Source organism: Lygodium microphyllum, chromosome 2 (assembly GCF_053477565.2).
Source record: "Lygodium microphyllum isolate KBCC chromosome 2, Lygodium_microphyllum_v1.1.10, whole genome shotgun sequence".
Classification (NCBI taxonomy): domain Eukaryota; kingdom Viridiplantae; phylum Streptophyta; class Polypodiopsida; order Schizaeales; family Lygodiaceae; genus Lygodium; species Lygodium microphyllum.
In genome coordinates this window covers 111192163-111216941 of record NC_141136.1, presented here as the reverse complement: position 1 = coordinate 111216941, position 24779 = coordinate 111192163, and the positions used below count along the sequence as shown (strand labels likewise).

The following is a 24779-nucleotide window of genomic DNA, read 5'->3' as shown; positions in this document are numbered from 1 at the left end:
AAGCACTTGCACCTTCTCTCCTGCATAATATGTGTAAGGATCTCCTCTTGGAGCTTGATTTCAGGAGAGCTTCCATAGCACTTGCACCTTCTCTTCTCCTCGTGAAACTTGATTTCAACAGAGCTTCCGCAGCACTTGTTCCTTCTACTTCCTTCCATCTCCTCCACACCCAATGAGAGCCTCCCTTTTATAGGCTCTAAGAGCTTCTCTTCTTGGAGAGAGACTTGAGTGCCAAGATTGGAAAGGTTGATCTTTATGTAAGATGTGGTTGTTCCAGGACCTTCTCTGCAGCAAAAATTTTAAAATATCTCTCTATGCGTTGCTCGGACGGAAAAACACAAAAGTTGTAGATCTCACCATTTTCGATAACCCTGGGAAGCCATTTTTAGATATCAGATTTCTATTGCGAGATATTTTAAAAATAGATTCACCATGTTTATTTTAAGAAAACTAGCTTTTTAAACTCTACTCTTAACTTATAGTCCGTGCAACTACCTTGAGCCATAGATAAGGAGAGTTCATTAGATTGCCTTGGGCCTCAACCTTAAGATTGACTTCTTTGTCTCATCTTAGACCTTAAAAAGAGAAAATCACTTCTCTCCTCACTTCTAGAGGATCACTTCTCTCATCTTTCTTAGTGAGAAAATTACCTCTCTCATTTTTCTTAGTAAAAGAATTACTTCTCTTCTTAATTCATTAAGAGAGAAAAGACCTTAAACCTTGACTTGTAAGGGAGAGGATAACCACAAATGAATGCAATGCTCATTACACACAAGTAAATGTTCCCAAGCGTCCTCGGATAAATACATATACACAATGCTAATGCACTTCCTCTTCTTAGAACTCAATCCATCTTCATTTATGTGTAACTCCTTGGTTCTTGTGTACACTCTTACACTTGGTAGACACTTCCTTCCCCCTTCATAACTTGTACTACGTGTACCAGATATCCCGGTCACAGTGCTTTGATCACCCCATTAAGTGATGCACTAGGAATACTTGTCTCTAAATGGTCTCGGCCATGCTAGATCATCATCAATACTTAAAGAAAAGTGAGTCATTAGTTTATTGACATAAATTTACTAAATAGAGAATGTATAATAATCAATCAATTTAGTCACATCAAGAATATGATCTTGATTTTCCACATAAGCTTTCAGAAGACTAACATGGTTACATTGTTGACTTTCACATTATTAGAAAGTCACAGCTTGTAGGTATGAGCTCCTAGGCATTTGAGAACCTTGTATGGTCCTTTTTGGCAGTCTTTGGCAACTTGGACATCTTATCTAATAGTTTTGACTTGATCATCCATGTCTTCTAGCATTTTCTTAGAAGCCTCAACCTTTAGGATCAGATTAGAGAAATTCAAGGGCATCAAACAATATTGCTCATACAATGCTTAAAATGGAGTCATTTGGATACTGTGGTGATATGATGCATTGTACGAAAATTCTACTAAGGGCAACTATTGTATCCATCTTGTCAGTTCTCTGGAATAGTAAGCTCTCAGTATATCTTCAATCACCTGATTAACACGATCTGCTTAACCATCAGTTTGGGGATGGTAAGCTGTGCTAAAGGAAAGATGGGTTCCAATTGCTCCAAATAGGCTTCGCTAGAAATTTGACATAAGCAGAGAGTCACGATCACTAATGATCTGTTTAGGAAATCCATGAAGCCTAAAGATTTCTTTCACAAATAGTGGTGCAATATTTGAAGCTTTGTACTTGGTCTTGATTGGGATAAGATGAGTGACCTTTGTCAGCATATCCATAATCACCATGATTGAATTATACCCTCCTTGAATAGAAGGTAAGCCACCTACGAAATCCATACTGATGAAATCCCATTTCATCTATGGAATGTCAAGTGGTTGGAGCTTTCGTGGCATTTTGACACGCTCAACTTTCACTCACCGGCAACTTAGGCATTTAGTAACATATTTGAGTACATCATGCTTCAGTCTTTCCCAATAGTAACTTTCCCTGACTGCATTAATAGTTTTTGCATAGCCAAGGTGTCCTGAGAATGGGGAGTCATGGGCTTCCCATAATATCTTCTTTTTCATTACTTGACTAAGGGGAATGCAGAGCCTTGTCTTGAAATAGACAAGTCCATCATCCATAGTGAAATTTTGGTATTTGACTTTGAGCTTAGGATCAATGTCCTTAACTAGGATTTCTCTAAGCATTAGCTGATACTTAGGATCCTTGTCTGCCCTGTCTTTGGCTAGCCCAATGACTGGATTGCTAGGCATCCATATCATGGTAGCTAAAGTCTCTCCTTTTTAGATGACTCTTCCATGATAAGTGCATTTAGAAAAGCTTTACGACTTAATGCATCAGCAATCACATTCTCTTTTCCAAGTCTGAACTTGATTTCAAAATCAAATTCTTGCAAGACTTCAATCCACCAACGCTGCCTCATGTTGAGGTCTGGTTGAGTAAAGATCCACATTTGAGACTTTTGTGGTCGACCAAAGTAAACTTGCTTCCAAGTAGATAGTGTCACCACAATTTGAGAGCATGGATCACAGCTAATAGCTCAAGATCATAAGTGAGGTAATTCCTCTCATGGATTTTCAGTTTCCTTGAGGAATAGGCTATCGGATGACCTTGCTGCGTAAGCACACAACCTAATGCAAGAGAACTTACATCTATTACAAGCTCAAAATCTTGACTTAGGTCAGGTAGCTTAAAAATGGGTGTTGTTACCAATCTTTTCTTGCTCAAAATTGGCTTGCTCAATGGGCATCCACTCAATAGCAATTTTCCTTTTTAGCAAATTAGTGAGAGATATAGCTATTAGGGCGTAATTTTTTATGAAAAATCTATACCATCCAGTCAGCCCTAAAAAACTTCTCACTTCCTTAACTGTCATTGGTGGTTGCCACTCTTGAACATCTTTGAATTTGGCTAGGTCTACAAAGATTCCTTGAGCAGATACTATGAATCCAAGATATTCCATCTTTCTTTTGAAAAAGGCATACTTATTTTTCTTTGCATAGAGCTTGTGCATCCTCATTGTGTCCAGCACATTGCGCAATTGTAGCTCATGGTCTTCATCTCTCTTGGAGTATGTTAGGATGTCATCAAAGAAGACTAGAAGAAACTCATCAAGATAAGGTCAAAAAATGTCATGCATTAATCTATTAAATGTAGCATGGGCATTAGTTAGACTGAAAGACATTACAAGAAATTCAAAATGACCATATCTGGTATTGAAGGAAGTTTTGGGGATATCTTCTTCCTTGATCCTTATTTGGTAATAACCAGATTGGAGATCAATCTTAATGGAAAATATTTTTGCTCCTTGCAGCCTATCAAGTAGCTCATCTATAGATACTTATTCTTGATTGTTACCTGGTTTAGACCTTGGTAATTAATGCAAAGGCAGAGAGTTCCATCTTTTTTCCTTTGAAATGATACTGGGCTCCCCATTGTGAACTATTGGGTCTGATGTATCTTTGATCTAGTAACAGCTTGAGTTGCTCTTTCAACTCAATTGCTTTAGGGATAGATATTTTATATGGACTCTAGTGATTGGAGTGGGCTCCTAGTTCAACTCTGATCTCGATCGACTTCTCTTTGAGGTGGTAATTCACTCAACTCTTCTGGGAAGATGACATCATATTCCTTCAGCAAATATGGCTCTCCCTTGTCTTGATTATTCTACTCAACCTTATTTAATTCAATGAGATACATAGGTAATCCTTTTTTAAATCCTTTTATTATGTGAGATGATTTGGCTAGTTGAACCTTGGGTTTTCCTGCCTCACCTTGGGTCATCACTTTTTCCCTCTTTAGGTTTTGAAAAGTCACTTGGCCTTTTTAGTATTGAATATGTGCATTATTGGGGATTAGCCAGTCCATACCCATAAACATTCGTAGGCCCCTGAATTCATGATCCTAAATCCCATTTTAGAGAGATTACTTCCCAGGCTAAATGTCACTTTGCAAGTTGATGAGTAGACAAAATTTCTTTTCCATTGGCAAGTATGTGAATGATTTCATCGGGCTCATGTGTCCCACCTTGATTGTCATTCAAATAGATTGGTCATCCGAGCTTTACAAAGACCACTCCTATAGAGACAATCACACATTTATGCTCATTCAAGCCATCCCCATCTTGGATTATTGCATATGTCAATGCTATAACCAAAACTAGGTAGATTTTCGATTGTAATTCCATCACATACATGCATCCCAAAGTGGTGCATACTATTAGATGTATCATTATGACCTCTAGTCTCATCAAGTTGGGAATTGACCATGGTATGTGCACCTAGAATTCTTGGCCTTTCATCAACACACCAACCACAATTTTAGAGATTTTGTAAATCCAAATCCATCTCACATTTCTTTTAACATTCTTGCACTGCCACAATTTGCCACATTAGTCCAATGGACTCATGAGAGTGGATTTCAGAGGCAATTTTTAAAGCAAAAAAGAGCTCGAGAGGCCATAAAAGACCAATTTTTCATGCAAAATGAAACGATTGCGGATTGATGAGCTAGAGTTTTCCTCGATAGAATTCGATGCCACAAACCCAATGCAAGTCTTGGTTTGTCGATCAGAGTCCGTTTGACCCCCCATTTAATCCCCGCAAGAAGGTTTTGTGTTATGAATCAGCTATATGTTCGGGAATCCAAAAGGTGTGTGATCGTGGCCAGGCTTATAGATTTCGACATCAAGAAGCCAACCATCGAGACGGATCTCAAATCCAAGCGTGTTTGCCCCGAAGGTTGGAGTGAAAATAAAAGTGAGTGAAACAAAAAAGGATTAAGTGTCGCCTCGCGAGAGCTTGGTAGGTTCTTAGGTACATGGACCTAAGGCCAATCCCATGTTCTCCTTCCTTGGGTCACTCTACGCTTAGCTCCCTCCCTTTTACATGCCTAAGTATAGAAATCTTGGAAAGAAAATGTGTTAGAAGGGAATATATGATGAATAGGCTATAAGAGTTCTCACCTAGTAGGAGTTCCTGGTCTAGTTGTCCTAACTTGGATAGGTAGTTCAGGCCACCACTAGGATGACACCTCTGATGGTTCTTTTAGCTAGTCCATGTTGGAGTAGTTAGTTAGTGACTTGATCTAGATGTCTATCAGATTATGTTGGGCCTACCCCTTGAGGATTTTTCATTCCTTGGTGTTGTCAAGGGATAAAGTGAGAGTTGTTCTTGTGCTATGTTGAGTATATTTTTTGTGGCAGTCTAATGCTTTTTATGTTTTTTGTTTATGCAGATTAGTTCATGGGATTTGACAGGATAAGTCGCTCTATCCCATGATCCCCAATGAGAGTGGATTTTAGAGATAAATTTTGAAGCATAATAGAGTCCGGGAGGCCTTAACAGACCAAATTTTCATGCAAGATGAAACGGTTGTGGATCGATGAGTTGGAGTTTTCTGGATGGAGTTTGATGTCATGAACCCAACGCAAGTCTCGGTTCGTCGATCGGAATCCATTTGACCCCCATTTAATCCCTGCAAGTTTTTGCATTATGAAGCATTTATATGATTCGGAAGCTAGAAAGTGCATGATGGTCGCTAGGGTTATAGATTTTGACGTCACGAAGTCGGCCGTCTAGACAGATCTCAAATCCAAAGCGTGTTTGCCCCTCTGAAAGTGAAAAGACTACTTGCTCAGTAGTGTGAAACCTCCAAATTGAACTAGTTTTTTTAAAAACCAAAGCTTAATCTTGTTTACTAGTGTAGATTTGAAAAGTCACATTTTGCAAAACGTGGAGGAGGGGGGCATTGTTTTTTTTAGTGCCCCCAAATTCTCAAAATTTTATCATTTTTGGACCTGCAATCATCTGAAGAATGCTCTTGCTAGTAAGCTCCATCAATTTCTCACTCCCTTTGGCTTCAGAGATGATCCAATTTGATGCATTCTACAAGAAGATCTGATTTCGGTCTTTCTCTCTTCTCTTTCCTCTCTCCTCTTGTAGTTTATTCTCATGGATCAATGTAAAAGAGAGGGGGATGGAATGAAATTGATGTTTTTTGTCAAAATGATGAAGTCAAATTGGAAAAAGACATGAATCGGAGTTGGATAGATCATCAGCGGCCATGAAAGAGTGTCAATGGGCCTATAATGTCTAACAACGCGCATCATATAATGAGCGATTTTATGATAAAAATGTATATCTTATCATTTTATGATGAATTGTTATTTTGAAATGGTTAGTAATGATTATATTTGATTGCTTTGATCAGCCATGTTGGAGTCATAAAAAATTAGGCGTATAATAATTTTATTCAAAACATGCAAAACCTGAGACTAGGCGGTTTAAGGGAAAATATGCAATTTTTGGGTTTTTGGTGTGCATTTGTCATTCCCATGGAATGAAACATGCTAAGAAAATCATTTTTCATAAGAGTAATTAGTCTAAACTTAAAACTCAATCATTTTTTATAATTTTTTATAAATAAATAAAAAAATAAGAAAAATAAAAAAATTTAGGTTTTTCATGTCATAAAGATAAATAAAAATAAGATTAATGTTTGTGAATGCATAATAGAGTTAAAGCATGAGGTTTAGTCTCACTTCAGACCTATCTTTTTGCTAGAGTGAGTTTTTATCACTTTCCATAAAGAAAAGTACATTAAAAAACCATGCCTTATACCTATCAATGCATGCAAACTTTTAAGTGGTACGGAGTAGAGGGTGGTAGTGGATAAATTATGTTAAATTATGATGATTCATGATGCACATCTTATAGAGTTCGTGGTTTTTCAAAATTTAAAGGGACTAGTAGCATGAGGAAGCTCAATGCTAGCCCTAAGCAACAAAGCACTTGTGTAGTAGAAGGAAATCATGAAAAGAATTATCTTCGCACTATCACGTTGATTTCTAATGAATATTTGTTTAAGCATGATGGTCATATTCATAGTTGCATTGACACATTGCATGGTATTATATCATGGATGCATAGCACGTGTTTGTATAAGTGATGAGACGTTGAGAGTGTGAGGTATCCCACGTCGTAGGGCTAGATAGTTGGTTCCTAAGGGTTATTTGGTGACATTTATCTATCATCTCCTAGATTGTTTAATTGAAATAGTGAAGCTTTATTTTGAACGTGTTTTATGTTCATTGTGCATCTTCGGACCAATCCCCAAGGTGTAGGAGAGCCATAGTGGAGCCAAAGTGATCAACCAAGGGGTGCTCCTTGTGTGTGTGCTACGTGGTGTATAACACCATCATGTTTAGGGACTCCTTTTGAGGAGTGGGAAAAGAGATATTCCTTGCACTACAACATCATACCAACACAAAGTTTATAGATTCTCTTGGGGGCTACGAGGCCATGTGGGTGGCTTTAGGTGAGTAGTACCTTGCAGGGACAAAGATAATGGTAAAAAAAAACAACCAGATTAATAAATATATATTATCATAGCACGCTAACTAAAAGGCATTAGCGCATTGATTATGGCTTTCAGCATCGAGGTGCTAAACCTTCCCTAAGATGTTTTGATCAGCTTGTTATCCCATATGGGAATTATTTCAAGACGTTCCGGTGGCGGAAAACGACCCGAATCTGCAGGAATTCGGGAAGGTTGAAGCAATGGCCAAACCTCCTTGAGGCTACAGCAATAACGTCATAAGCAATGACACTTAACTAAAGCACTTTATCCTCGCTTTCCACCTTTTATCTAGGGTTAGGAGGATCACGCGCCATAATGCCGGATCTCCATCTTTCTTTGTTGGTTGCTCTCCAGTAGTCATTTTAGGGACGTTTGCATGTACTGTGGGTCTTGCGGTTCCGAAACCATCAATGATTGGTGAACCAGCAAATCCTTTTGTGACTCCATTGGAAATATTACCCGAATGGTACTTTTTCCCTATCTTTCAAATACTTCGTACAGTTCCCAATAAATTATTGGGGGTCCTCTTAATGGCGTCTGACTAGAAAGTTTATTTGGCAAATCGACCTAAAATATCATAGTTTCTTTTTTGTGCTGTTTTGTAGATATAATTGAAACTTAATATCAGTGTTTAGGCATTTTAGTTATTCTTAAACTCATTAATCCTCATATGATTTAATATGGCTAAAGAAAAAAAATAAATTTCCATACAGGGGTTCCAGATTAGCTTAATTGGTAGAGCAATGGACTACTAATCCATAGGCTGTAAGTTCGAATCTTGCATTAAGACATTTCTTAATATCCCCGACATCTTTTCAGATTGTTTAATCAAATCAAGCAAGTCCGCCAACGTTAAGCGAGTTGAGCCTAGACAGGAAAATTAAAGTCACTTCCAAAACAATACTTTCCAAAACACGTGTCCAGTGCCTTTCTTAGAGCCAATGTCGGGCCCGTTTTAGGTCCGAACAACTCAATACAGACTTATTGGTATAACCAAACTGCCTCACATACTTATGAATTCCATCCAACACAAGTAGACCTTTTGCATTCTACATCTTCTTCACATCGGATGCCTTTACTTGTCTTTGTCCACATTACAACTTCTTACTCTAGGCATCATGCTCCTACTAAGAGGAACAACATCCACCCAAAAGTATGATTCACTTATAGATGGAAAAGGTCTCTCAAGAGCCTTTCCAAGAGCCAAAATAGAACTACACATAGGACACTCATCCACACTTGTAGTCCCAATGATTTTATTGATTTTGTCTTCACAACCACCTCTCATGGGAGTGTTGTAAGCCCTACTAGGACTTGCTTGGCTTGAAACCTTTCCACCAAGAGCCATGCTATCACTGTAGATAGAATTCACATTGCTTGCTTGGAGATTTTGAGTACCCAGGTCCCCCACAGAGGTTCACTTGGTATTAGCAACTGAATCATCTCCTTGAAAAAAATGTTGGATACTTGGATGCACTTGCAACAATGAGTGGAAAAAACTCCAAAATTTTTCCCAACATCTCTAAATATCTTGCTCATAGTCAACTACTTGCATATCTTAGCCTCACTTAATGACTTCAGACCTCACATCCACTTGGATTTGTGTATTAATCACTAAGCCACTCATAATAAAGAGCTCATATGTCACATCATTCAACAACACAGTGGGTCTTCTTGGCCAAAGCCTAAGAATATCATCAAAGTTTCTATAGAGAATCTATGCAAGCTGTCCCAATACCAAAATCATGGGAACCTTCTTCTCATACTCATTTGGAATTTGTCACAAAGTTCCTTAAAGGTTCTTATTGACCCTCTTGGGAGGCTTCAATACCATTTATTAGCCTCTCCCTTCAAGGTACTTGAAAACACAAGCATTCGATGTTTATTATTAGACCCACTCGCAAGGCAAGTTAGACCGTATTCTTTCAAATGCAACATCGGATCTTCATCTAATAGCCCATAAAATACTAGGTGATCTGTATAAGGAGGAGGGCATTTATTCCTCTTCTTTGGGATCAACACTAGGTCGTCTAGATCTTTATATTCATCTTGACCTAATCCTAGCATCTCATAGTCTCTAATGTCTTTCCTTTTCACTTTTATCGATGTATGAAAGTTAATATTTCAATTGATGTCCCTTTCTACAAACTCACAAAGTGGTCTAGGGAGTCCTATAACTTTTAGCATATCATTTTGATCCTTTCTCAGAGGCTCTTCCATCCATTGGCCTTCCATAGGCAATTCCATAATAGATTTATGTAAGAGATTTTTCCCCTCACCACCTAAAGTAAATATATCAACCTTACTTAGAGTTGAAGATCATGCCTTTTGAGCAACAGTTTCCCCTTAACAACTAAGGCTTCCAATGTCCTTGAGAGGCTTAATATTTTAGCATGGTAACCCACCACTTTGGAACATTTTTTCCATAACTAAATTCCATTGTGTGTCGGTACTTTTCCATGGCGTTACTACTTTAGCATGATCATAAGTCAATGCTATGACTGCCATAGGTTCCAACATACTTGTTGCATATCCTCTAGGTTGATGGATGGATGTGCACAATGTCTCTTAGATAGAGGCCACACCAAGGAATACCATGACACTAGAGAAGGGAATAAGTACTAAATGGTTACTTTTCACATACATTAGATTATCCCTCATAGAGGATGTATGCTCTACATAGTTAATTAGATACATTAGTAGGTTTTGTATAGGGCAAGCCAATTGTTTTAATCCCTAGACAAATCCCATTTTACAAATATTTTAGCACACCCCTAATGGTCAAGGTTATAGAGTTTCAGATCCCTTTCCAACCAAGGTTCAACAATCACCATTCATAAGTAGCTTCTGGAAAATGCACTACTCGGGACAAAAAATGGGCTCTAAGGCTATAGCTTGGGCTCCTACACTCTCCAAACAATCTCTATGGCCTCATTGTTTGCTAGGAGTATCTGGATGCTACAAAATAATGTATCTAACGAATGCATTTGTAGATATAATCTTCAAACTATAATTCAACATACTGTCCATCCCAACTCCAAGAAAAGGGATTCTCCCACACATAGGTGACTACTTCACCTCAATACACACACACAAAGAGTATTCTCCTGGCTAATTGATGTGGCTCCTATGGCTCTCCTATACCCTAAGGATTGGCCCCAGGATGTGCCATCTTAATACATATAGGACAATGAAACAAAATCCACTCTTTCTTTTACTTATATCCCTTATGATTCAGATATCTGAACAGGTTGGATGTATCTTGCACACTCGGTCAATAGAATACAATTGCAGTACAACGATATATGCAAGATTATACTTATATGCAAAATGTGAATGAATGTGCATAAACATGTTTAATAAGACAACCAATGTGTGAATGCACAAAAATAATTCCTTTACATCTTTCCATGACTTTTCTACTTGTTTCGACATTGCTAAATACACCCCAAAGGCATTGAGAGCTCTCGACTCATGCTATCTTTGTTGGAACATAAATAGTACACTATCATCCTACTCATGAAGTGGAGTATTCATTCTTTTCAATTATTATTCTCTGATTTTTTACACATAGATTCCTTTAACACGCCACAAATGGCACTAGGACCACTTGATTACCATCGAAACGTCTTTTTTAAACACAAAAATGCTTGTTTTTATGATTTTTAAATTCCTATATATAATATAATTATATTTTATGATTTTGAGATTTCTTCTCAATATTCCATTATTTATTGGTATTTTTTCTATTTTTTATTTATTTATTATCCATTTATTTAACATAAATTTAAAAATAGAAAATAAAAAATATGGAGTACTAAGAATCAAGTATTCATATCCCTTTTTTACCCTCTTAAATATTTTTTTACTCCCATTCTATTTACTATGAGAATCAATGAACTTACTCGAAAATCACTTACACACCATGACACACGAATGAGGTGCCGTGTGGATTCCAAGAACGCTGACGCTTGAGAAAGTCGCTAACATACTTACTGGCACTCTACAATGCTCTAGCAACATGCCACAAACTGTATCTTTCACATTAATCTCACCTCTCCCTCTCTTTCACACATGCCCGTTCTCTCATAAGAATAGCCATTATACAACAGGAAAGAAAGGAGAGAGAAAGATTGTTTTGGGAGAGGAGAGAGAAATACTAAAAACCAACATTCTTTATTCTTCATATCAAGCCATGAAATTCACATCATCGAGTAGAGAATGGTGAGGAGGCCTTGTTTCATCCATTACATGACATGAGAAGTGATGAGGATCTCACACGTAGCAATCATCAAATGCCCAACATGATGGAGTTTTTCATTTTTCTCCCACTTTTTTCCATTCTCTCTCTTTCAAGTGACTAGACACATCAAGAAAAAGCATCCCTTTGAGGCCTACCATAAGTGCCCCTTCTAAATTGGACAAACCTACATGGTTTTGGAGCCTTTTTTGGCCTCCTTGGTTTTCGACTTTGTATTTGCACATAAATTAAGGTCTCATGGCCTTAAAATCCACCCCAAGTGTGCAAAATTAATATCCAAGTGATGGCTACGTGCTTCTTTATTATTTGTAGACTCAACTTTGCACTTCACTACATCTCAAACTTCAAAATGCTTTGTCTCTTGTGCCTTGATTGCTTTGCAACACGAACCACTTTGGATCCATCTACAATTATCCAAAATTTCAAAAAGTGTGCCTTTAAATCTGCACCTCTCATTGCTGACCATGGGATAGGGTGACCCAACCCCTCAAACGACTCAATGATCTATACACACAAAAACCATAGAGAGTATCAAGCTGCTTCAAATAAAATACACAACATAGCATAACATATCTCTCACCCTACCCCCTAACAAAATCAAGGCATGAATTCCACAAGGGATAGGCCAAGCATAATTTGACAAAGAAGTCAAAAGCTAGTTGCAAACAACTTGCTCTAACACAAAATAGCTAAAAGAGCTATCAAAGGTATCATCCCAAGTGGTTACCTAAGAGAAGTGGTCCAATAACTCCTACTAGATGAGTACTCCTATAGCCTATTTCATTGATATTTTTTTCATTTTGTCTCAATATCTATGTTTAACTCTTTTGAACTCCGATATGTAAAAAGGAGGGAGTTGAGCGCATTGTGATCCAAGGAATAGGGCACTGGTCCAATCTTGGGACCCAAGAACCTACCAGACTCTCATGAGGTGACATGATTTTCCTTTTTATTCTTGCTCACTGTTTTTTAACTTCAACTATCCTCATGTCCTTTTCAATAAAATACCACCCCAAGGAAGACAAGGCATTGTTGACTCATCCTAAGGAACATATCAAGTTCTTCACAAGAGGTGATGAACATCAACTCTTTGCAAATTTTCTTTATTTTGATTTTCTTATTTCACGTGTTAGAACCCTCTTTTACACACCTTTGTACTATATATATTAGATATGTTTATGATTTTCTATTTTATTTGGCAAGCTTTCCTAGCTACCTCACAACTAACAAGGATCTCTAGTAGTGGCTCCCTAGTAGGCTAGAAGGATAGGGTCATTAGGACTACCCTTTTGAAACAACTCTTTACATACCCGACAATGTCTTCACAATAGGCGGACAACTATTCAATCCTCCCCAAACATATCTAACCTAATCGTCGAACTTTATGCCTTGACTACCAGACCTCAACACAAGAAACAAAATTTCCAAAATACACATAACACATTCTACTTAAGGAAAATTAAATTGGAATGGAAAGATATCAACTGGACTAGTTGGAAAAAGCTTCCACACCGCAATTGGCTCCCTCGTGGTGCTCCTTCAAACCTGTCTAGTGTAGCATGAAAACAAAGAACCATCAAATGCATCCACATCAAACAAACACGTGACCCTCTTGGCCTAACAAAAAAAATCATTTTTAAAAGAAATGCGCCCTTTTTAACTAACAAAATATAACATTTCACTACAAAAAAATGGCCTTCTTAGCCTAAAGATAACAGGTCATTTTGATCTATCAAATACATAGTCTTCTTGGCATGTACATTGCATCCTATTGGACTAACCAAGGTAAACCAAAAATGACATAAGGTGGAAGTGCTAGCCTCATGCTATGTATGCAAGTTAGCCTACTTCAATCTAATCATCAAAGTTTTTAATCTTGGGCTTTTGTATATCCACAAGTCCAAGCCTTCCCACTGATATAACATTCATATGGGTTATCCCTTCTTGGGCACTATTACCTAAATGAATGACCTCATTAGACTCATGTGTCCCATCTTGATTGTCATTCAAATAGATTGGTCATCCAAGTTTCCCAAAGATCCCTCCTACAAAGAGAATCATAGATTTGTGCTCACTCAAGCCTTCCCTATTTGGATTATTGTATATGTTAGTATATGTTAGTACTACAACCCAAACTAGGTAGAGTTTCAATAATAGGCCCATCAGATACATGCATCCCAAAGTGCTACATATTGTTAGATATATAATTATGGCCTCTAGTATCATCCACTTGGGAATTGACCATGGTATGTCCACCTACAATTCTTGGCCTTTCATCTAACACACGAACCACAATTTTAGAGATTTTATGCATCCAAACCCATCTCACATTTCTCTTTATACTCGTGCACTACCACAATTTGCCACATTGGTTTAATGGACTCAATGTGGACTTATTTCTATATGACCAAATTTCCTCACATACTTATGACTTCTATCCAAAACAAGTGGACCTTTCACATTCTGCATCTTCTTCACAAGGTATGCCTTTACTTGCCTCTTTCCACATTACGACTTCTCACTCATAGGCATCATACTCTTACATACTAAGAGAAAAAACATACACCTGAGATTATGATTCACTTATAGATGGAAAAGGTCTCTCAAGAGTCTTTCTAGGAGCAAAATGAGAACCACACATAGGACACTCACAAATAAGATTGACGTTTTGAAAAATGCTAATAAGTCATTACAAGAAAGGAAGTATGCCTATCGGATGACGGCACGTATATGTGGGTAAAAGGTGTTCACCTTAGAAATTCCATTCTCTCACAACGGAAAAAATCATGTTGCCATCAATTGCTAGGTTCTCATAATTGTGGTGAGTTTTTTGCAAAGTGAAGGCCCTTCCGGGAGGTCCTCGTCTCCAAATCATCAAATTCCTCTCTCTCTGTGGCCTAACTCACATCAAAGGAGGACAACTATGCATGAATGGTGTGGAGTTTTGTAGAGGTGCAAAGTATGGAGACTATCTTTAATTGTTGCTAGTTCGAAGGTTGGGTGTGGTTGAAAAGGTGGCCATCACACCTTATGAAATATATGTCGCCGAGGATGGACACACTAAGGCAAGAACAATCACTGGTGAGCAAATTCTCTATATAGCAAAGTTGGTGGGTTCCAGAAAGAAACACTCTAGGGAAAATCCTTTATAATTCAAGAAAGTGCATTCCCTCTACTCCCTTAAGTAGTCTCCACTTATGAATAATAATAATGGCCCGAATTTCTATACCTTCCACTCTGTACAAAACATCCGAGTTAATGTATGCATCAGTAGTAAAATTTTCTTCCAGAGCAGCGTCTTGTCATGTACTTTGGGGCTGAAAGATTAAGGGAGATTCTTGTATCACCAAAACCTATAATCTTCCCAATGCTAGACTACAATGCATCCTTCAATGTACATGTCTTTATTTTATTATAATAGTTTCTGATGAATCACCATGAGTTGTATGGACCAATCCAATCTCTTGCTATGCAAACTGTGCATATTGTAGCCAACACAAAGCTTAGATTCCAAGGCATTATTAGAAGCATACTGGGGCCGAGACATCTTGCTGAAATCAATGCATCTGTGAACCCATTCATCCTTCCCCTCATAACAACTTAAGTCTAGATGTGTTCATCTTTGTACTCTACTAAGGCAACATGCCATTTCCAAGCTTCTTTGGGCGCAATGGGGAAAATGTGGTGGATTGTTTGGACAACCTTGAGATGGACTTCCTTGTCTTTGGGAGGGATGATGAAGCATTATAGTTGAGGGCTTTTTCTTTAGTGCTTAAGGAAGAAGCTAAAATGTGGTTCCAAACTCTAAATCCGGCCCAAAGAGCTAAATGGGAGGGATTGAAGGCAGCTTTCTTGCAGATATTTCAACAAACTAACTCAGCTAAGAGTTATGGCAACGGCTTTTGGCCCTCCATCAAAGTGATCCTTACGGTTATGCAACTTATGAGGAAGGGTTTTTCAAGCTTTGGGGACAGTGGTCAGACTCACTGAATCCTCGTGAGAGAGCTCCAAACTATCTTCAAAAGGATCGATTTATTTCAGGTTTGTACCCCTTGCTCAGGGAGAAGGTAAAGGTGAAATTTCCAAACACTTTTGAAGATGCTTTGAGAATCACTAGGAAAAAGAATCGAAAGATTCTCTACCAAGCCCAACATAGCCAAGCAGTTTTGGGAAACAACATCACAACTATGGAGGCCTCTCAAGTTCCCCCAAATGTATCTAATTCACCAGTCCGAGGTCAAGAAGACATGATCCAACAAATAAACAATCTGACTAATCAACTAGAGGGTTTGAGAGTGAATCTTGTGCAAGGTCTAAGAAGACCTATCGAGGGGAATGGTGAGAATCGACCACAAATGTGGCGACAAGCAAGGGAGATGTTGTCACAACTGTGGAGAAAATGGACTTGGCATGTACAATTTTCCTCACCCTAGAAGATATGATCAACCTGCCAGAGGTCCTCGACAACAAGTAAGCCCTCCTCGTGCTAGGACTCAAGAGTAAGAGTAGTGACGACCTGCAATTTTACAACCACCTTATGTTCAAGCTGAAACCCATGCTGTTCAACCAAATGTTAATGTCATAAAAATAGAGGAGGTGGTCAGGTATAGAAGGCTCCAAGAAGAAATAGCGAGAGGTAAGAAGAAGGTAGATGCAGTAGAGACCATGCCTATCAAGCGGGTATGTGTCCAAACTGAGGCAAGAAAGGAAGCAATCAATGAGGCAAGTACATCACGGGCACCTAGAGATGAAAGGAAGAAGAGAAAGACTCGAACTAGATCTAAAATTGATATCCTCTTTGGGTTCTCAGACACAACCTTACGATCTCATAGCAGATGTGAGCTCTCAAGGGCCAAAAATTACTTGTCCACAACTACTTCATGCCTCTCCAAAGCTACGACGACAATGGTAAAAAATGGTAAGCACAAGGGCAAGGCAAGGTAAAATGGTTAATGCAATCAAGGCATATGGCCTCAAAAATATAATGCCTTTAGTGGAGGCTCAAATCAAAGGTCAATGGATTTAGAAAACATACATTGATAGTGGAGCAGAGGTTTATGTCATGACAGAAAAGCTTATGCATCAATTAGGCTTAATAGTAATGGAATCCTCAACCTTTAGGGCAAAGATGGCCAACAATGATGCGGTCACATGTGTGGGTGTAGTGAAAGCTTTGAGAGTTTATGTTTTTGGAATCACTGCAACAGTGGATGTTTATGTGATGCTAGTAAAGGGAGAAGAATATCCCCTCATCCTAGGGGGACCTTGGCTTATGGGCATCGGAGCTAGGCAAGATTTAGAATGGGTCTCCCCAGTAGTAGTAAGGGGCTAGAAATCTTTTAGAATGGGTCTCCCCAGTAGTAGAAAAAACAAGGGACCTTTTGATGGAGGTGAAGAGACTCTTGAATGCAGGATTCATATACCTAGTGGAAGATTTAGAATGGGTCTCCCCAATAGTAGTAAGGCCAAAGAAAAATGGTAAGTGACGAGTATGCATAGATTACAAGCCACTAAATGCTGCAACAAAGAGGGACCACTTTCCTCTCCCATTTCAGGATGAAATCTTGAATGAAGTAGTGGGACATGAGCGGTATACAGTGTGTGATGGCTACTCTGGCTACTTCCAGATTCGCATTGCAGAGGAGGATCAAAAGAAGACCACTTTCATCACACCATGGGGCTGTTTTGCCTTTCGGGTCATGCCCTTTGGTCTCACAAATGCCCCATCAACCTTTCAACGATTCATGAATATGGTCTTCCAACCTGACTTTGGTAAGTCCATAAGGGTTTTCATAGATGATTTTTGTATTTACAGCTCAAGGAACATACATCTACGCAAGGTTGATGAAGGATTTACTCACTTAGCTAGGTTGGGTGGACAACTAAATAAGGATAAATGTCACATTGGGGAAAGCAAGGTTACACTACTAGGGCATGTAGTGTCAATTGAAGGAATTGAGGTAGATCCAAAAAAGGTAGAAACATTGCTAGCTCTACCTCTCCCAACCTCCATCAAACAATTAGCCTCCTTCTTACAAAAGCTAAGATATTTGGGTAGATTTATATACTTACTCTCTCAGGCCATATATCCCTTGCAGCATTTGACACGCCAAGAAACACTTGTATGGAGTGAACAAAGTGAAGGACATTTTAAGGAGATAAAGAAAATTTTGGGGTCACTTCCTATAATCCTCCGGCCTTGTTGGAAAAAAACATTCTTTGTAAACCCTAGCGTGGGAGAAGAGGCCATTGGTGCTGCTCTCCTACAAAAATATCCAAAAATATCCTTCATGAGGCCTATGTATTTTGCCAACCACCTCATGAAAGCCTGAGAGAAGGCTTACACCTCCATGGAACAACTAGTGTTGGCCCTCATGTTTGCAGTAACCAAATTTCGGCCATATTTGCTTCCAAAGAGGTTTGTGATCATCACTATGGAGGATATGTTTCCCTATGCACTTTAACATATGGAAATCTTTGACAAAATAGCAAAGTGGGTGGTCCGCTCGACTTCAAGAGTTTGATTATACAGTGCAGGTTGAAAAAACAACTCGAGCATGCCTGGTTGATATTTTGACAAATAGGTGCTATGAGAAAAATCTCAGGGTGAAAAGAAAGGACCTTCCACCACCCTCATCCATAAAGACTCTTGTAGATGCTTATAGCGTCTACTTGGATGGTGCATACAAGAGAACTAAGGATAAGGCTGCCGTAGGCATTGTTGTTTTCTCTCCTTTATGAGAGAAAATCTATGGTGAAGGAATCATCTTGGAAGGTGTCCACTCTAACAATGAGGCAGAATATCAAGCTTTAATTCATGGCCTTTGTTGGTGTCTTAGTAATTCAATCGAGAGGTTGAATGCTTTTGGAGACTCCATGCTATTGGCAAGGTAGATGCAAGGTACATGGGTATGCAAAATACAAACCTCTCTAGTAAAATGAGAGAAGCCAAATCTCTTATGAGAAGATTTAGGGAGGCACAAGTACATCATGTGCCAAGAGACCAGAACAAGGATGCTGACCATCTGGCATCATCAAAGCTGAGTGAGTCAATGGTGGGAGCAGTGGGACTATCAAACCCCCACTTCAGCAAGGCAAGGAAGACTTAGAAGATATTCTACACCTCTTACAGCAAGGAGAAGCTCTCAAACAGTTGACTAAGGGAGAAAGACAGTGGCTAGCTCGAAAGGCTACAAGATATCGCATGGTAAATGATAGTTTGTATTGTCTTGGTAAGGATGGTGTGCTTAAGAAAGTGCCTTCAAAGTGGAAAATTGAAGAAATATTAAAAGCTTTCCATGATGATGTGCGTGGAGGCCACTTTGCACACGACATCACAAGTAGAAAGGTTCTACAAGCCAGCTTTACTTGGCCCAATCTACACCGAGATGTCAAATATTGGTGTCAAGCATGTGAAGAATGTTAGAAATTAGGACCACGATGGCTCATAGCAAAACCCCAAACCCCAATCAAGGTCTATGGATCCTTTGAGAAGTGGGTAATTGATGCCATAGGGCCTCTACCACACATTCCATCAGGAAAAGAGTATATTATCATGGGGGTAGATTGACTAGATGGGCCGAGGCTATGCCAACTAGAAGAATCACTGCTAAGGAAGTGAGTAAATTCATGTTTGATCACATTTGTTGTAGGTTTGGTATCCCCTTGAAATACTATCAGATAGAGGACTAGGGTTTAGAGATAATGTGGTGGGTGAACTCATGCGAAAGCTAAATATTCAATGACAACACTCTACCCCTTACTACCCTCAATGCAATGGATTGGTGGTGAAGGTAAATGCAATGATTTGTAAAATCATCAGCAAAACAGATACATTCAAGGCCCCAGGATTGGGACAAGCACCTTAGTGGAGCTCTATGGGCTTACAGAACCTCCTTCAAAACCATGTTAGGATTCACACCTTTTCATCTAGTTTATGAACAAGAGGCTCTTTTGCCTATTGAGGTAAAATTGTCTAGCCTTCGGGTATTAGGTGGCACAGTAGGCTCTCAAAAGGAGAAGTTACATCAAAGATTACTAGACCTAGAGAGGCTACAATTGGATTGTGAAGAAGCCATCAACCACTACTCCCAGGAAGCTGAGAAGCATAGAGAAAAGTTCAACAAGAAGCTAACAAATAAAAACATCAAGGAGGGATCTTTAGTGCTTCGATATGACAATTGCTTTGATAAAAGAAAGGATGGCAAGTTTCTCTACCGGTGGGAGGGACTCTTTTGGGTCACAAAAAAATTCAACAATGGCTCCTAAAAACTTCTAGACATTGAGGGAAAAGTGCACAAGACCAGGATAAATGGATGGCGCTTAAAACCCTATCACATCAGGGTGGGGTCAGCTGAAGATACCAAAGAGTGTCTAGAGGTATAAATACCTCTAGCCAGGTTGGGGGGGGGGGGCTATATGATCCGAGAAAATCACCAGAAAATATTTGTCTAACACTTTGTTGATTTTTTGTACATTTGGAGGTTTGAAATAAAGAAGAGGGTGGGAACAACCTCTTGGAAAATCCAAGAAATCACTAGATGAAAATATTTCATGGACCGGTTTACGAAGGGGGGGTGAAGAGTAAAGATCAATGGAGGAAGGTGAAGGAAAAATGTGTAATATGAAAAGAAAAGACATGAAATGGATTTGGAGCCATCCAAAGGGCATGTGAGGCTCATAATGTCATGGCTTTGAAGCCTTATGATAATTCAAACAAATGGGACCCTTCTTGGAAGCATTAGTGGAAGAAAAATCAAGCACATGATTTTGTAAGATTTTTTAAAAATACTTCCACTCCGATCCAAAAAAACTTTTCAACATGAAAGTTGTAGCGCATGAGCTGAAGTTTTGGTTGGTATTTGTTTATAATTTTTTGAAGCTACGAATCAGGAGATATGGCCAAAATGGTGGACACCAACTTTTTCCAACTATGGTGGAGACCACCTCCCAATTTTATACACACCCACACTTTCTTCCCCACACTTACCACTTCCATAAAACATCATTCATTAGACTCCGAACCCTTTCCCCTCTCTTCTCCTCTCTCTCAAGCTAATAAACCATTAGAATTTCCCTCCTAAATCACCCTCAAATCATCCTTAATTGTAGTAGTAATGTATGAATTCTCACTACTCTCTCTCCATTATTGCTAGATATGATCTTATTTTATGAAGATTCTCTATATTTTTCTATAGGAGAACTCTTGGACTCAAGCTACGGGGGGGATAATGAAGACAACTCACCTATGATGGAACTTGATTAAGTACAAAATTGGTAAACAAAACATCTAGATGGACCTTCCACATTGGTGGAACCACCTTAATGCAACTTTGGTGGTGTTAATTCCTATTCTATCTTAACCTCCTCCCTAAACACCCTTAAGGCCTATATAAAGAGGCCTTCTCCTTTGTAATTTGCAAGAGAGAGACAAGAGGCCCTCTTCAGCCCTATTGAGCCTTCCCCATTCTCTCTCATGAGCTTATGCAGTTCATTTCCTTACTGTAGCTTATGCATGCTCTACAGTGTAATAAGCCCATGATATTGGTGTCCATATTGTGTATATTGGTTATGTCTTGAGGATTCTCCATCTCTTGTGCCTCTTAAGTTTTATTGATTCATTGGATCTCAGATCTCCAGTTTGCTCTTTCTCCACCGCCGATGTACCATATCCTGCATCCAGGAGGGATCACCTGCTATTAGCGACTTCGACGACCGCTACTACATCCCAGGATAGTATATCTCCTTGCATCTGTTACATATACACATCGCACCACTTTATCACAGTCGACAATTGTTCCCCTATCACAGTCGACATTTGTTCCCCTTTTGTAGCCATTATTTGGAGTACCAGAGCTACATACGCACATACACATACACGACACTTATCACACTCACAATACCGTATTTTCAGTTTCCAGTTTTTAGCTTTTCATTCAGCACTTTTATTTTGGATAGCTGGACCTCATCAGTTGTATCACAGTTTGTCTCATAGGCCAGTTTTGGTCTTTAGAAGACGTTAATATAACTTTCTTTCTTTCTCTCTCTCTCTCCCGCTTAGTTTTCCTCTCTTCTCCCTCACAAGCTCCTCTCGCTCTTGCATAGCATCCTAGTCCACTCTTCCATGACTAGGTGGTGCCCTTACCTCATTCACTTTGTGGCAGAAGGGAGTTTAGCATAGTATAGAGGCTGCTATGCCAAATTTTCTTCATCATAAATTGGTGCCCCGGCTGAGGACATTCTCATCCACAATTCTCTACCTCCTTATGCGCGCGATGATACAACACATAGTGGTGCATCCTCTACAACAAGTGCTCCAAGTAGCTCTTCTCCAACGCCTTCACCAACTCTTTTTGAAGCTAGTCGAAGTCCACGACTCCCACAATGGTCTCCGAAGGAAGCCCAAGAAAGGAAGTATGCCTATCGGATGACGGCATGTATATGTGGGTAAAAGGTATTCACCTTAGAAATTCCATTCTCTCACAACGGAAAAAATCATGTTGCAATCAATGGCTAGGTTCTCATAATTGTGGTGAGTTTTTTGCAAACAAAATGAAGGACCTTCCGGGAGGTCCTCGTCTCCAAATCATCAAATCCCTCTCTCTCCCTGGCCTAATTCACATCAAAGGAGGACAACTATGCATGAACGGTGTGGAGTTTTGTAGAGGTGCAAAGTATGGAGACTATCTTCAATTGTTGCTAGTTCGAAGGTTGGGTGTGGTTGAAAAGGTGGCCATCACACCTTATGAAATATATGTCGCCGAGGATGGACACACTAAGGCAAGGACAATCACTGGTAAGCAAATTCTCTGTATAGCAAAGTTGGTGGGTTCCAGAAAGAAACACTCTAGGGAAAATCCTTTATAATTCAAGAAAGTGTATTCCCTCTACTCCCTTAAGTAGTCTCCACTTATGAATAATAATAATGGCCCGAATTTCTACACCTTCCACTTTGTACAAAACATCCGAGTTAATGTATGCATCAGTAGTAAGATTTTCTTCCAATATCGTCTTGTCATGTACTTTGGGACTGAAAGATTAAGGGAGATTCTTGTATCACCAAAACCTATAATCTTCCCAATGCTAGACTACAATGAATCCTTCAATGTACATGTCTTTATTGTATTATAATAGTTTCTCATGAATCATTGCGAGTTGTATGGACCAATCCAACCTCTTGCTATGCAAACTGTGCATATTGTAGCCAACACAAAGCTTAGATTCCAAGGCATTATTATAAGCATACTGGGGCCTAGACGTCTTGCTGAAATCAATGCATTTGTGAACCCATTCATCCTTCCCCTCACAAAATACAACTTAAGTCTAGACGTGTTCATCTTTGTACTCTACTAAGGAAACATGGCATTTCCAAGCTTCTTTGGGTGCAATGGGAAAAATGCAGTGGATTTTTTGGACAAACTTGAGATGGCCTTCCTTGTCTTTGGGAGGGATGATGAAGCATTAAAGTTGAGGGCTTTTCCTTTGGTGCTCAAGGAAGAAGCTAGAATGTGGTTCCAAACTCTTAATCCAGCCCAAAGAGCTGAATGGGAGGGATTGAAGGCAGCTTTCTTGCAGAGATTTCAACAAAATAACCTAGCTGAAGAGTTATGTCAACGGCTTTTGGCCCTCCATCAAAGTGATCCTTATGGTTATGCAACTTATGAGAAAGGGTTTTTCAAGCTTTGGGGACAGTGGTCAGACTCACTGAATCCTCGTGAGAGAGCTCCAAAATGCCTTCAAAAGGATCGATTTATTTCAGGTTTGTACCCCTTGCTCAGGGAGAAGGTAAAGGTGAAATTTCCAAACACTTTTGAAGATGCTTTGAGAATCACTAGGAAAAAGAATCGAAAGATTCTCTACCAAGCCCAACATAGCCAAGCAGTTTTGGAAAACAACATCACAAATATGGAGGCCTCTCAAGTTTCCCCAAATGTATCTAATGCACCAGGTCGAGGTCAAGAAGACATGATCCAACAAATAAACAATCTGACTAATCAACTAGAGGGTTTGAGAGTGAATCTTGTGTAAGGTGCAAGAAGACCTATTGAGGGGAATGGTGGGAATCGACCATAAATGCGGCGAAAAGAAAGGGAGATGTGTATGTTACAACTGTGGAGAAAATAAACTTGGCATGTACAATTGTTCTCACCCTAGAAGATATGATCACCCTACCAGAGGTCCTCGACAACAAGTAAGCCCTCCTCGTGCTAGGACTCAAGAGTAAGAGTAGTGACGACCTGCAATTTTACAGCCACGTTATATTCAAGCTGAAACCCCTACTGTTCAACCAAATGTTAATGTCATAAAAATAGAGGAGGTGCTCAGGGTTTGAAGGCTCCAAGAAGAAATAATGAGAGGTAAGATGAAGGTAGATGTAGTAGAGACCATGCCTATCAAGTGGGTACGTGTCCAAACTGAGGCAAGTAAGAAAGCAATCAATGAGGCAAGTATATCACGGGCACCTAGAGATGAAGGGAAGAAGAGAAAGACTCGAACTAGGTCTAAAATTGATATCTCTGACTTCCCTTTGGATTCTCGGACACAACCTTATGATTTGATAGCAAAAGTGAGCTCTCAAGGGCCAAAAATTACTTGGCCACAACTACTTCATGCCTCTCCAAAGCTAGGACGACAATGGTCAAAAATGATAAGCAAAAGGGCAAGGCAAGGTACAATGGTTAATGCAATCAAGGCATATGGCCTCAAAGATATAGTGTCTTTAGTGGAGGCTCAAATCAAAGGTCAACGGATTCAAAAAACATACATCGATAGTGGAGCAAAGGTTTGTGTCATGACAGAAAAGCTTATGCACCAATTAGGCTTAGAAGTAATGAAATCCTCAACCTTTAGGGAAAAGATGGCCAACAAAGATACGATGTCGAAGGGTTTTCGAAAGCAAAGTCACGACCACAGAGGACCTTGACTAATTTCAGGATAGAAGATCAATCAAGCGAGATCAGGTTATGCAGTAGTAAGCTCCTTCACCAAATTATCAATAAGCCAAACCTCAACTACAAGGCCTTCACCAATCCTTTTGGGTTCTTCTTCTAGTAATACATAAAGAGCTACTGCCTCTACAAAAGTAGCACCTTCCTTCCCATCAGTATTAGCAACATTTCAAGCACATGGCATGATTTTCACGCTGTTAAACT

At 39.3% G+C, this 24779-nt stretch overlaps 1 non-coding gene across 1 annotated transcript; it reads left to right on the top strand.

The window, feature by feature from the left end:
• The first annotated feature begins 8088 nt into the window (after positions 1 to 8088).
• Positions 8089 to 8158, top strand: TRNAS-ACU (transfer RNA serine (anticodon ACU)). Its single transcript has one exon. It is a non-coding gene; the product is annotated as a tRNA-Ser (tRNA).
• The last annotated feature ends 16621 nt before the right edge of the window (positions 8159 to 24779 follow it).